This window comes from Sphaeramia orbicularis, chromosome 24 (assembly GCF_902148855.1).
Source record: "Sphaeramia orbicularis chromosome 24, fSphaOr1.1, whole genome shotgun sequence".
In the NCBI taxonomy this organism is placed as follows: Eukaryota; Metazoa; Chordata; class Actinopteri; order Kurtiformes; family Apogonidae; genus Sphaeramia; species Sphaeramia orbicularis.
The window spans coordinates 829,104-840,112 of NC_043979.1; the positions used below are offsets into that span (position 1 = coordinate 829,104).

Consider the following 11,009-nt stretch of genomic DNA (forward strand, 5'->3'; position numbering starts at 1 on the left):
TTAGATGAAGTTTAGATTATTTATTCAAAAAGAATGAGTGAGGGTCTAATATTCCCAGTGTCATCATCAGTCAGATCCTGAATGTCCCTGTCCCCCCCCGATGGACATGTCCAATCACCGCTGTTCTCCAGGGCCGTCAACGTCATCCCAGACCTTCATCAGCCTTTGTCCCATGGTCTGGTTCCCCTTCTGTCGTCTGGAACAACTATCAGAACCCCCGCCCCAGATATAGAACTGAAATAGATTCAGACAATATTATTATTGAACTAAGAATAATAATGATAATAACTGTGTTTATTCTTATTTCATCAGTATGTATTCTTGGTTCAATATCTCTGAGGTACTGGTACTTGTTTTGGAAACGGTATTCATTAGTGAAATTGAAATGACTTGTTCCGTTATGTTGGAACCTTGTATCTTGTGTCTTCATTGTTCCTCCTCCTCATGTTCTCAGTGTTCTCCTCATAGATCCCATTCATGAGGCACAAGGGCTTGAACTGTTTGATGAAGATGAAAATGGTGTGAATCCAGTCTGTGGCCTTCTATCAACGGGCGTCACTGAACCAGGGTGGTTCTGCAGGGAGCACCCCGGTGGTCAGACCTGAACCCGGTCTAACACCTGAACCACCAAACACCATCATCAAATCCAGGAAAATGACTGTTAGGAAAAAAACCTGGTTTGGTGGAGGCGGTGCGTTCAGGGCCTGTGGAAACTCCTGTAAACTCCAGTCCTAAACATTTAATATGAACTCAAATCAAACTGAGCAGTAGAGGGACTATTTGTCTCAGCGGAGGAGTCTGACTGCACTGCGGCTACGCCTCAAACTTGTGTAGATCTTAATACGCTGCACAAAATGTCCTGAAATTAAGTTTTAAAAACAGAAGAAAATACAGAAGAACACGGATTGAACTGCGTATGAAGAAGGAGAGAAGATGAAGTGAAGGAACCAAAGGAGAACGGAACTAGGTCCAGCAGCGGAGGAATACGGTCTGACAGCAGCTCGGCTCGGTTCGGAAGTCCGGTGAGTAGATGCTAACCTGCCTCTACCAGTGATTTGTGTTCATAATAATGGGATCTATTTTAGAACAGAGTCTATTTAACCCAGTTTGTCCCAGTAGAATATGTTTGTTTTCTACTTTAGAACAGATCTGGACTGAACCGGTTCAATCCGGTCTGACCGCTTATTCAACTGTTAGCTGCGTCACTTAGCTGTTAGCATGAAGAACTGTCAAATATATGAGAAAAAGAGCCGAAAATCCAGCAGAACTCCTGTTGTGTGTCTGTGTCAGGAGTTGAGTCAGTTGTGTGTCTGTTGTGTTCTTTTTCATCCACAATAAGTGCAGTTCCAGTCCTACTGTGTGTGTGTTTGGGACAGTTTTCAGGAAATAGTCTGATCCAGGCTGTTATTATCCTCCCATAGTCACTGGTCTGCCCTGAACACAACCTTATTAACAGGATGGTAAGACTAAAAACTGTCAAAGGAAAAAGTACATGGAATAAAAATCAAACTCTGGAGCCTTTTTGCCCTGAAGTTCATCAGTTTTTCATCAGGTTTAGGTCAGGTGTAACCCTAGTAGTGTCTAAATATTGAACCAACATTCAGGTAAAGTCATTTGAAAACAGGTGTTTGTATGGTTGCATGTTAATTAAAACCTAAATAGAAGAAAGATGTAAATACATTTTAAAAGTGAGAGTGAAAAGTCATGAGAGAATGTTAGTTTGCTGTGTGTTTGTGTGCACTCTATAAACCTCATTTCCTCCTAAACCCTGTTGTCTGTAGTTGGACTGTGGTGCACCGCTGTCTCCATTTGGACTCCTCTGCAGAGCCAGGGCTTTTATTACGCTGGGTAAGAAGGATCTATTCAATGACTTCCTGTACCATGGAGTCAGATGTGTAGAATAAATGAAGGATTTCTGATGTAAATGTGTGACTGAAATGTGCTCATGAGTGAGTGAGACTTGATTTGGAATGCTTTCTTCCTCCGTTCCACAGGTCAGGTGTTTAGTTTGCTGAGGTGTACAGATAGAAGATCCTGTCCAAGGCTGGTGAGTCCAAGCCTTAGATCCACTGTGTTGAACCCTGAACTGCCTTGGATGAACAGACCTGTGTTCACTGAGCGGTAAGAGAAACCCACATCCACCTGTTTGTTCTGCACACCCTGTTAGGAGGAAAATACACAGGGTTGACCCTCTGTATAACTGAAATAGTGCCCTCAAACACTGTATGGACTCAAACCCTCAGAGTAGCAGTATTTTGGTTTCCGTAACTTTTATTTTATTTTGGCCCATTATACTTCTTTTCATTTATGTTTTTGTATCATACACAGTGTATTTATGATTGTGAACCTCATGAATAAGGAAGTCATTTATGACTTATGTAGACCACTACAAGTCTGTTTTTTTTTATGTGTTCTCATATAGAACAATTGAACTAAGTTGCTTGTATTCACCTCATTATTCCTGTCAGCTGTTCCAGTAGCTCAGTGGTTCTCAGTCTGTTTGTGTTGTTTCCCTTTTGGAGGACCATAAATCTCCAGGCCCCCCTCAACCCCAACAACACTGGAACAGTGGTGACATTTTTATTGACAGAAACATCAATATTGTAACAATGCTTTTGGCTTTTCCTGGAATAATTTGTTGTTCAAATGCATCTAGAGAAATAATTCTGGTTTCCAGATTGTGTTTGTTAGATTAATTAACCTCATAGATTATTCTATGTGTGTTAGTTGAAGAGTGTCTACCTTTAATTAAACTGCTTTGGTCTGGATGGATTATGAAAGGACTTATTTTCTCTATTCTTCTGCCCAGAGCTTTACTGATTATTTTCAGATCTACACTTATTAGTGAAATTGGTCAGTAGCTGGATGGGAGTGTGGGTTCTTTTCCTGGTTTTAATAACACACTAATGTTAGACCACTTCTTATTTGTAGGTATTTAATTTTTCTCCTTAGTTTTTCTTCTCTCTCCTTTTCTCCCAACAAAGTTGGGAGCATGGAATTGTCCAAAATCTCTTGGTAAGCTGAAGCAAGACATTTTGGACAATTCCATGCTCCCAACATTGTGGGAACAGTTTGGAGCTGGCCCCTTCCTCTTCCAACATGACTGTGTGTCAGTGCACAAAGCAAGGTCCATAAAGACATGGATGACAGAGTCTGGTGTGGATGAACTGGACAGAGTCCTGACCTCAACCCCATAGAACACCTTTGGGATGAATTAGAGCGCAGATTGAGAGCCAGGCCTTGAACACACTCCTAAACCTTGTGGACAGCCTTCCCAGAAGAGTTGAAGCTGTTAGAGCTGCAAAGGGCGGATCAATGTCATTTTAAACCCTATTGATTAAGAATGGGATGTCACTTAAGTTCAAATGTGAGTCAAGGCAGGTGAGCGAATACTTTTGGCAATATAGTGTATAATGTAGTACCTGACTCCTCCCTCTCCACGCCCACATTTAAATATGCAAATCAGTATAAACAGGGTCTGCAGGTGGGATTTCCCTCTAGGATTCACCTCTCTGCAGGATCGGATGATGACGTCAAAGTGGACGTGAAGCGGAGGCCAAAACAGGCGGAAGGAGAAAAGAGGATGAACTCAGCCCATTTGAGCAGAGAGTCGATGATACTGTGGGTGACACTGGTCAGACAGGACTGACTGGGATCAGCCCCAAGGTCAGTATATATTTAGTATTCGTGCAAGTCACACATTTGTTCATTCTACGGGTCATACAACAGTCTGATCACAGCCAAAAAAGATAAAAGTTCATGTCAGGATATCAAGAGGAAATCAAAGACTTTGACTCATGTTTAATTACTCAATGTATTGTTTCCCAAAGACAATGAGGCAGAAGATGGTGAGACGTACTATCAGCAGGACAGTCTAAAACGCTTAATGTATAAAAAGCTGAACATAGCTTCATGTCCAAAATCAGTGATCAGTCATCACCAAATTATGCACAGACATCTGTAATCATGTCTACTTTCACCTCCAGAAATCACAACCATGAGATTGGTGATGACTGATCACAGTTTTCAGACATTAAGCTACGTTAAGCTTTTTACATGAAGCATTTTCAGACTGTCCCATCCCAGCTACATGTCACAGACCGGGGGGTTCCTCCAGCCTCCCAGCGTCTGCCCATCCTCCAGTCCAACAGCACCTGCTGATGCCCATCCGACTGGCATGGGTTTGTACTGACCCGAGACACCAGAGGGCATCGTGAGGACAGTCGGCAGCATCAGTGAGCTCCTGGACCGACAAATAAATGTTCTCACAGACATTAACACTACATTAAATACGTTTATCAACCAGTGAATGTTGTGTCCTTGTCTCTTTAATGTGGTTGTTGCTGAATGTCCTCCTGGGCAGGATTGGCATTGATGGGTCCAGGGTCTGGTTCTGGTTGTTCTGGTTCTGGTGGATGTGCTGCTCTGGCAGTAGGATGGTGTGTCAGTGTGTTCATTGTTCTTCTGTGTATCTCTGATGTGCACATCACTCTGTGGAATTAGCCTTTCCTCATTATTACCAGTTTCCCAGTATCACCTCTAAGTGTCACCAATGGTTCCAAAGCACTAGAAACATGCGTACACCAGACATGGAGTTGGTGTGGAGCACCGCACATTTCCACAGTCATTTCACTCTTTGTACATCTGAACATGAGTGTGGAAAAGGGCGTACGCCACGTTTTTGGGTGTACACAACCTTTGTACATGAGGCCCCTGGTCCCTGCACATCTCCGCTGTTACAAAGGCTCAGCAGCGCCTGCACTTTCTGTGAAGGCTAAAGAGAGAACACCTCAGCCTGTCAGTCCTTACCACCTCCTACAGAGCATGTGCTAACCAGCAGCATCTATCTGTGGCATGGGAGAAGCAGCGCCTCAGACAGAAAGGCACTGAAGAGGGTGGTGAGGTCAGCTGAGATAAGTGTTGGGGTCACATTGCCACATGTTGGGGACCTGGTGGAACAACACTGCCTGTCGAGGGCAACAAGAATCACCAGGGACCCCACTGACCCACCACAGTCAACACGGAGCTGAAGAACTGCTGCTGACGTCACTGCTGCACCGCTTACTTTGTGAATTCATTTTCGAATTATGGTAGTTTTTTTTTTTGCAGGACAGACTACAAAAATGAAAAAGCAACGTCCTCGATTTTCTTTTGGATTGTCATAAAATGTGCAACATGAGTAAGAAAATGAAAATGCAGACTGGATGATTGAATACTTATTTTATTTATGAGTCAAATAATGCAGCCACATTCTTAAACTGAAAAAGCATTTTTACTAATGCTTTGAATTTTAGATTTCAAATTAAATTTTGGTAACCATTTGGTGGGGCAGATTTTTATAATCTGAAATGTCTGTCTTTTTCAGATTAAAAATATTTCATATTATTGAATAAAAAAATGAAAATGCAGACTGGATAATTTATTAATTTTATTTATGAGTCAAACAATGCAGCCATATTCTTCAAATGAAAAAGCATTTCTTCAAATGCATTTGAATTTAGATCATGGGAACCAATCGCATCCATAGATAAGTCTATAATAAGTGTATTTATAATAAGTCTAGAATGATAAGTCATAATAATAAGTCTATAATATGTCTATATCAATAAGTCTAATAATAAAAAGTGTAATGAAAGTCTATAACTAGAATAATTCTTATACTTATTAATGATAAGTCAATAATAAGTATAAGTCTACATTAATGTGTGTATACTAAGTGTTTAAAAATGTGTGTATAATAAGTAGTTCAGCTTTAATCCGGTTCCATTTGATGTTTGTGTAATATTTGATGCGTCTGTGTCATAAACTCCTCCCTGAACTCTGCTTCTTTTGAACTTCCTCTTTCCAGGTCCTTGGTCTCCTTCTCTGCATCTGAAGGTGAAGTTCACTTGTTTTGCATCTGAAGGTAAACTTCACCTGTTTTACCCTTTAACGGCTCTTTGTGACGGTGTTGACTATAGTTCGGAACTTGTGGTCCTATTTTGAACCGTTCGATGTTGGTTTAATCGGTTTCCGGAGCGAGATCCGTTTCTGAGGCCTGATGAAAGCGGATCCGACCCAGAGGAGGAGGTTCTGGACCGGAACCACCGTCCGTCCGTCCGGTCAGGGCTGGTTTCATAAGGTCATAACTGAAGCTGAAGGTTCAGAAGGTCCAGTCCGTGACTGCAGTCTAATGGGCCACACTTTCCAGGTGTATGTCCGTCTGTTGTAGAAGTGCGGTAACATGAGCCGCTCAGTGTGTGTGTGCGGGAAACACAGCCGACTGAAGTGTACTTACGGTAAAAACAGCGGAAACTGAAGCTCCTGTCAGACACATACAAACATTTCCTGTCATAAACTTGGTTGTAAAGGGTTTTGTCCTTTCACTAACTGTTCGCAAAATATCAAAATAAGTGACTATCTCTGTAGGCAGTCTGCTGTGTTTGTTTATTCTGTTGTTGCAGACACAGCAATCCACTTTTGCCCGATAGGGACAAGAGTTCCACAGCTTTATTAAAGAAATAAATTGTGTCCACTGCAAATTAAATTCCATAAAAATTCTAGAAATGCATCTGAAAAAACTGTTGCATTATATGTCCAATAAAGGCAATCATTTCATTAAAAAAAAGAAAAAAGCCAAAAACTTGTTCTTTTCTGTCGCAGGAGGATTCAGTGCCATTTTACGCTGTTTAATGGAGAACTAGGCATAGAAATTCACATTAATTGCCACTAAATCATATAATCAGACAAAAATCTGTTATAGATATATGCACTGTGTCTATATTTTCTGACTTTGCACACCAGTATGACTCCTCTATCATTTTTATTGTGTTATTTTGGAGAAATCCTACTTTGAAATCATCTCCAACATCAATATTTCACTCTTTACAGATGCTCTGTGCTATGCTTTCTTTTTCTTCATCGCAGTCCTTTCTTTTTGCTACAAAATTCATGGAAAGCAGGTCCTGGATACCTATGAATATAATCGAAGCTTGATTTATGAAAGAAATCAAACGCTACCACTATTATTACAACATTTTTACTTTGTGTGTGGCTTATCAGCAGCACGAGCCTGCACTACAGTGACTGAGACTGACGAGCTCAGCTAACTAAAGCTAATTAGCAGCAAGATGCCTCTGTTTTCCATGGATGATTTCCCCAAACTTCTCTAGAAACTTCTCCAGAAAATAGAAGTCCTGGAAACGAAAATTCATCGGCTCAAAGTGAACGTAGAGGTAAATGAGTAATATGGAAATTAAACCACTTTACGAATGACAGAAAACAGTCAACAGAAGCAAGTGAACGAATGGCTAGTTAGCTCCAGCAAGAAGGAGGAGGCCTGTGCAGACAGCACTAAATTAACCAGTGGTCCTCCCTGGAACTCTTGGTGCAAAGACAAAGCATAAAGCAGGTAAAACCACCTTCCTCAGATATGGAGAGACAGCTGACAGCCAGAACCCAGCAGCTGGAGATAGTGATGAAACTGGCAGTTATTCATTCATACTGGTCACTCCGGTGGACAGTTATTCATACATACTGGTCACTCCAGTGGACAGTTATTCATACATACTGGTCACTCCAGTGGACAGTTATTCATTCATACTGGTCACTCCACTGGACAGTTATTCATTCATACTGGTCACTCCACTGGACAGTTATTCATTCATACTGGTCACTCCAGTGGACAGTTATTCATACATACTGGTCACTCCACTGGACAGTTATTCATTCATACTGGTCACTCCACTGGACAGTTATTCATTCATACTGGTCACTCCACTGGACAGTTATTCATTCATACTGGTCACTCCACTGGACAGTTATTCATTCATACTGGTCCCTCCAGTGGACAGTTACTCATACATACTGGTCACTCCAGTGGACAGTTACTCATACATACTGGTCACTCCGGTGGACAGTTATTCATTCATACTGGTCCCTCCAGTGGACAGTTATTCATTCATACTGGTCACTCCAGTGGACAGTTATTCATTCATACTGGTCCCACCGGTGGACAGTTATTCATTCATACTGGTCACTCCGGTGGACAGTTATTCATTCATACTGGTCACTCCGGTGGACAGTTATTCATTCATACTGGTCCCTCCAGTGGACAGTTATTCATTCATACTGGTCCCTCCAGTGGACAGTTATTCATTCATACTGGTCACTCCGGTGGACAGTTATTCATACATACTGGTCACTCCGGTGGACAGTTATTCATACATACTGGTCACTCCAGTGGACAGTTATTCATTCATACTGGTCCCTCCAGTGGACAGTTATTCATACATACTGGTCACTCCGGTGGACAGTTATTCATACATACTGGTCACTCCAGTGGACAGTTATTCATACATACTGGTCACTCCAGTGGACAGTTATTCATACATACTGGTCACTCCAGTGGACAGTTATTCATTCATACTGGTCACTCCACTGGACAGTTATTCATTCATACTGGTCACTCCAGTGGACAGTTATTCATACATACTGGTCCCTCCAGTGGACAGTTATTCATACATACTGGTCACTCCACTGGACAGTTATTCATTCATACTGGTCACTCCAGTGGACAGTTATTCATTCATACTGGTCCCTCCAGTGGACAGTTATTCATTCATACTGGTCACTCCACTGGACAGTTATTCATTCATACTGGTCACTCCACTGGACAGTTATTCATTCATACTGGTCACTCCACTGGACAGTTATTCATTCATACTGGTCACTCCACTGGACAGTTATTCATTCATACTGGTCACTCCACTGGACAGTTATTCATTCATACTGGTCACTCCAATGGACAGTTATTCATTCATACTGGTCCCTCCGGTGGACAGTTATTCATTCATACTGGTCACTCCAGTGGACAGTTACTCATACATACTGGTCACTCCGGTGGACAGTTATTCATTCATACTGGTCCCTCCAGTGGACAGTTATTCATTCATACTGGTCACTCCAGTGGACAGTTATTCATTCATACTGGTCCCTCCAGTGGACAGTTATTCATTCATACTGGTCACTCCAGTGGACAGTTATTCATTCATACTGGTCCCTCCGGTGGACAGTTATTCATTCATACTGGTCCCACCGGTGGACAGTTATTCATTCATACTGGTCACTCCGGTGGACAGTTATTCATTCATACTGGTCCCTCCAGTGGACAGTTATTCATTCATACTGGTCCCTCCGGTGGACAGTTATTCATTCATACTGGTCCCTCCAGTGGACAGTTATTCATTCATACTGGTCACTCCGGTGGACAGTTATTCATACATACTGGTCACTCCGGTGGACAGTTATTCATACATACTGGTCACTCCGGTGGACAGTTATTCATTCATACTGGTCCCTCCAGTGGACAGTTATTCATACATACTGGTCACTCCGGTGGACAGTTATTCATACATACTGGTCACTCCAGTGGACAGTTATTCATACATACTGGTCACTCCAGTGGACAGTTATTCATACATACTGGTCACTCCAGTGGACAGTTATTCATTCATACTGGTCACTCCACTGGACAGTTATTCATTCATACTGGTCACTCCAGTGGACAGTTATTCATACATACTGGTCCCTCCAGTGGACAGTTATTCATACATACTGGTCACTCCACTGGACAGTTATTCATTCATACTGGTCACTCCAGTGGACAGTTATTCATTCATACTGGTCACACCGGTGGACAGTTATTCATTCATACTGGTCACTCCAGTGGACAGTTATTCATACATACTGGTCACTCCACTGGACAGTTATTCATTCATACTGGTCACTCCACTGGACAGTTATTCATTCATACTGGTCACTCCAGTGGACAGTTATTCATTCATACTGGTCCCTCCGGTGGACAGTTATTCATTCATACTGGTCACTCCAGTGGACAGTTATTCATACATACTGGTCACTCCAGTGGACAGTTATTCATTCATACTGGTCACTCCACTGGACAGTTATTCATTCATACTGGTCACTCCAGTGGACAGTTATTCATACATACTGGTCCCTCCAGTGGACAGTTATTCATACATACTGGTCACTCCACTGGACAGTTATTCATTCATACTGGTCACTCCAGTGGACAGTTATTCATTCATACTGGTCACACCGGTGGACAGTTATTCATTCATACTGGTCACTCCAGTGGACAGTTATTCATACATACTGGTCACTCCACTGGACAGTTATTCATTCATACTGGTCACTCCACTGGACAGTTATTCATTCATACTGGTCACTCCAGTGGACAGTTATTCATACATACTGGTCACTCCACTGGACAGTTATTCATTCATACTGGTCCCTCCAGTGGACAGTTATTCATTCATACTGGTCACTCCAGTGGACAGTTATTCATTCATACTGGTCACTCCAGTGGACAGTTATTCATACATACTGGTCACTCCACTGGACAGTTATTCATTCATACTGGTCACTCCACTGGACAGTTATTCATTCATACTGGTCACTCTAGTGGACAGTTATTCATACATACTGGTCACTCCACTGGACAGTTATTCATTCATACTGGTCCCTCCAGTGGACAGTTATTCATTCATACTGGTCACTCCGGTGGACAGTTATTCCTTCAAACTGGTCACTCCAGTGGACAGTTATTCATTCATACTGGTCACTCTAGTGGACAGTTATTCATTCATACTGGTCACTCCAGTGGACAGTTATTCATACATACTGGTCACTCCACTGGACAGTTATTCATTCATACTGGTCACTCCACTGGACAGTTATTCATTCATACTGGTCACTCCAGTGGACAGTTATTCATACATACTGGTCACTCCAGTGGACAGTTATTCATACATACTGGTCCCTCCAGTGGACAGTTATTCATTCATACTGGTCACTCCAGTGGACAGTTATTCATTCATACTGGTCCCTCCAGTGGACAGTTATTCATTCATACTGGTCACTCCAGTGGACAGTTATTCATACATACTGGTCACTCCAGTGGACAGTTATTCATTCATACTGGTCCCTCCAGTGGACAGTTATTCATT

The 11,009-nt window shown here is 42.1% G+C and overlaps 1 long non-coding RNA gene across 1 annotated transcript; it reads left to right on the top strand.

Moving 5' to 3' along the window:
- Positions 1–478: 478 nt before the first annotated feature.
- On the top strand, positions 479–2,083 carry LOC115415597 (uncharacterized). Its single transcript, XR_003934843.1, has 3 exons — positions 479–1,022; positions 1,782–1,848; positions 1,995–2,083. It is a non-coding gene; the product is annotated as an uncharacterized LOC115415597 (long non-coding RNA).
- Positions 2,084–11,009: the final 8,926 nt, after the last annotated feature.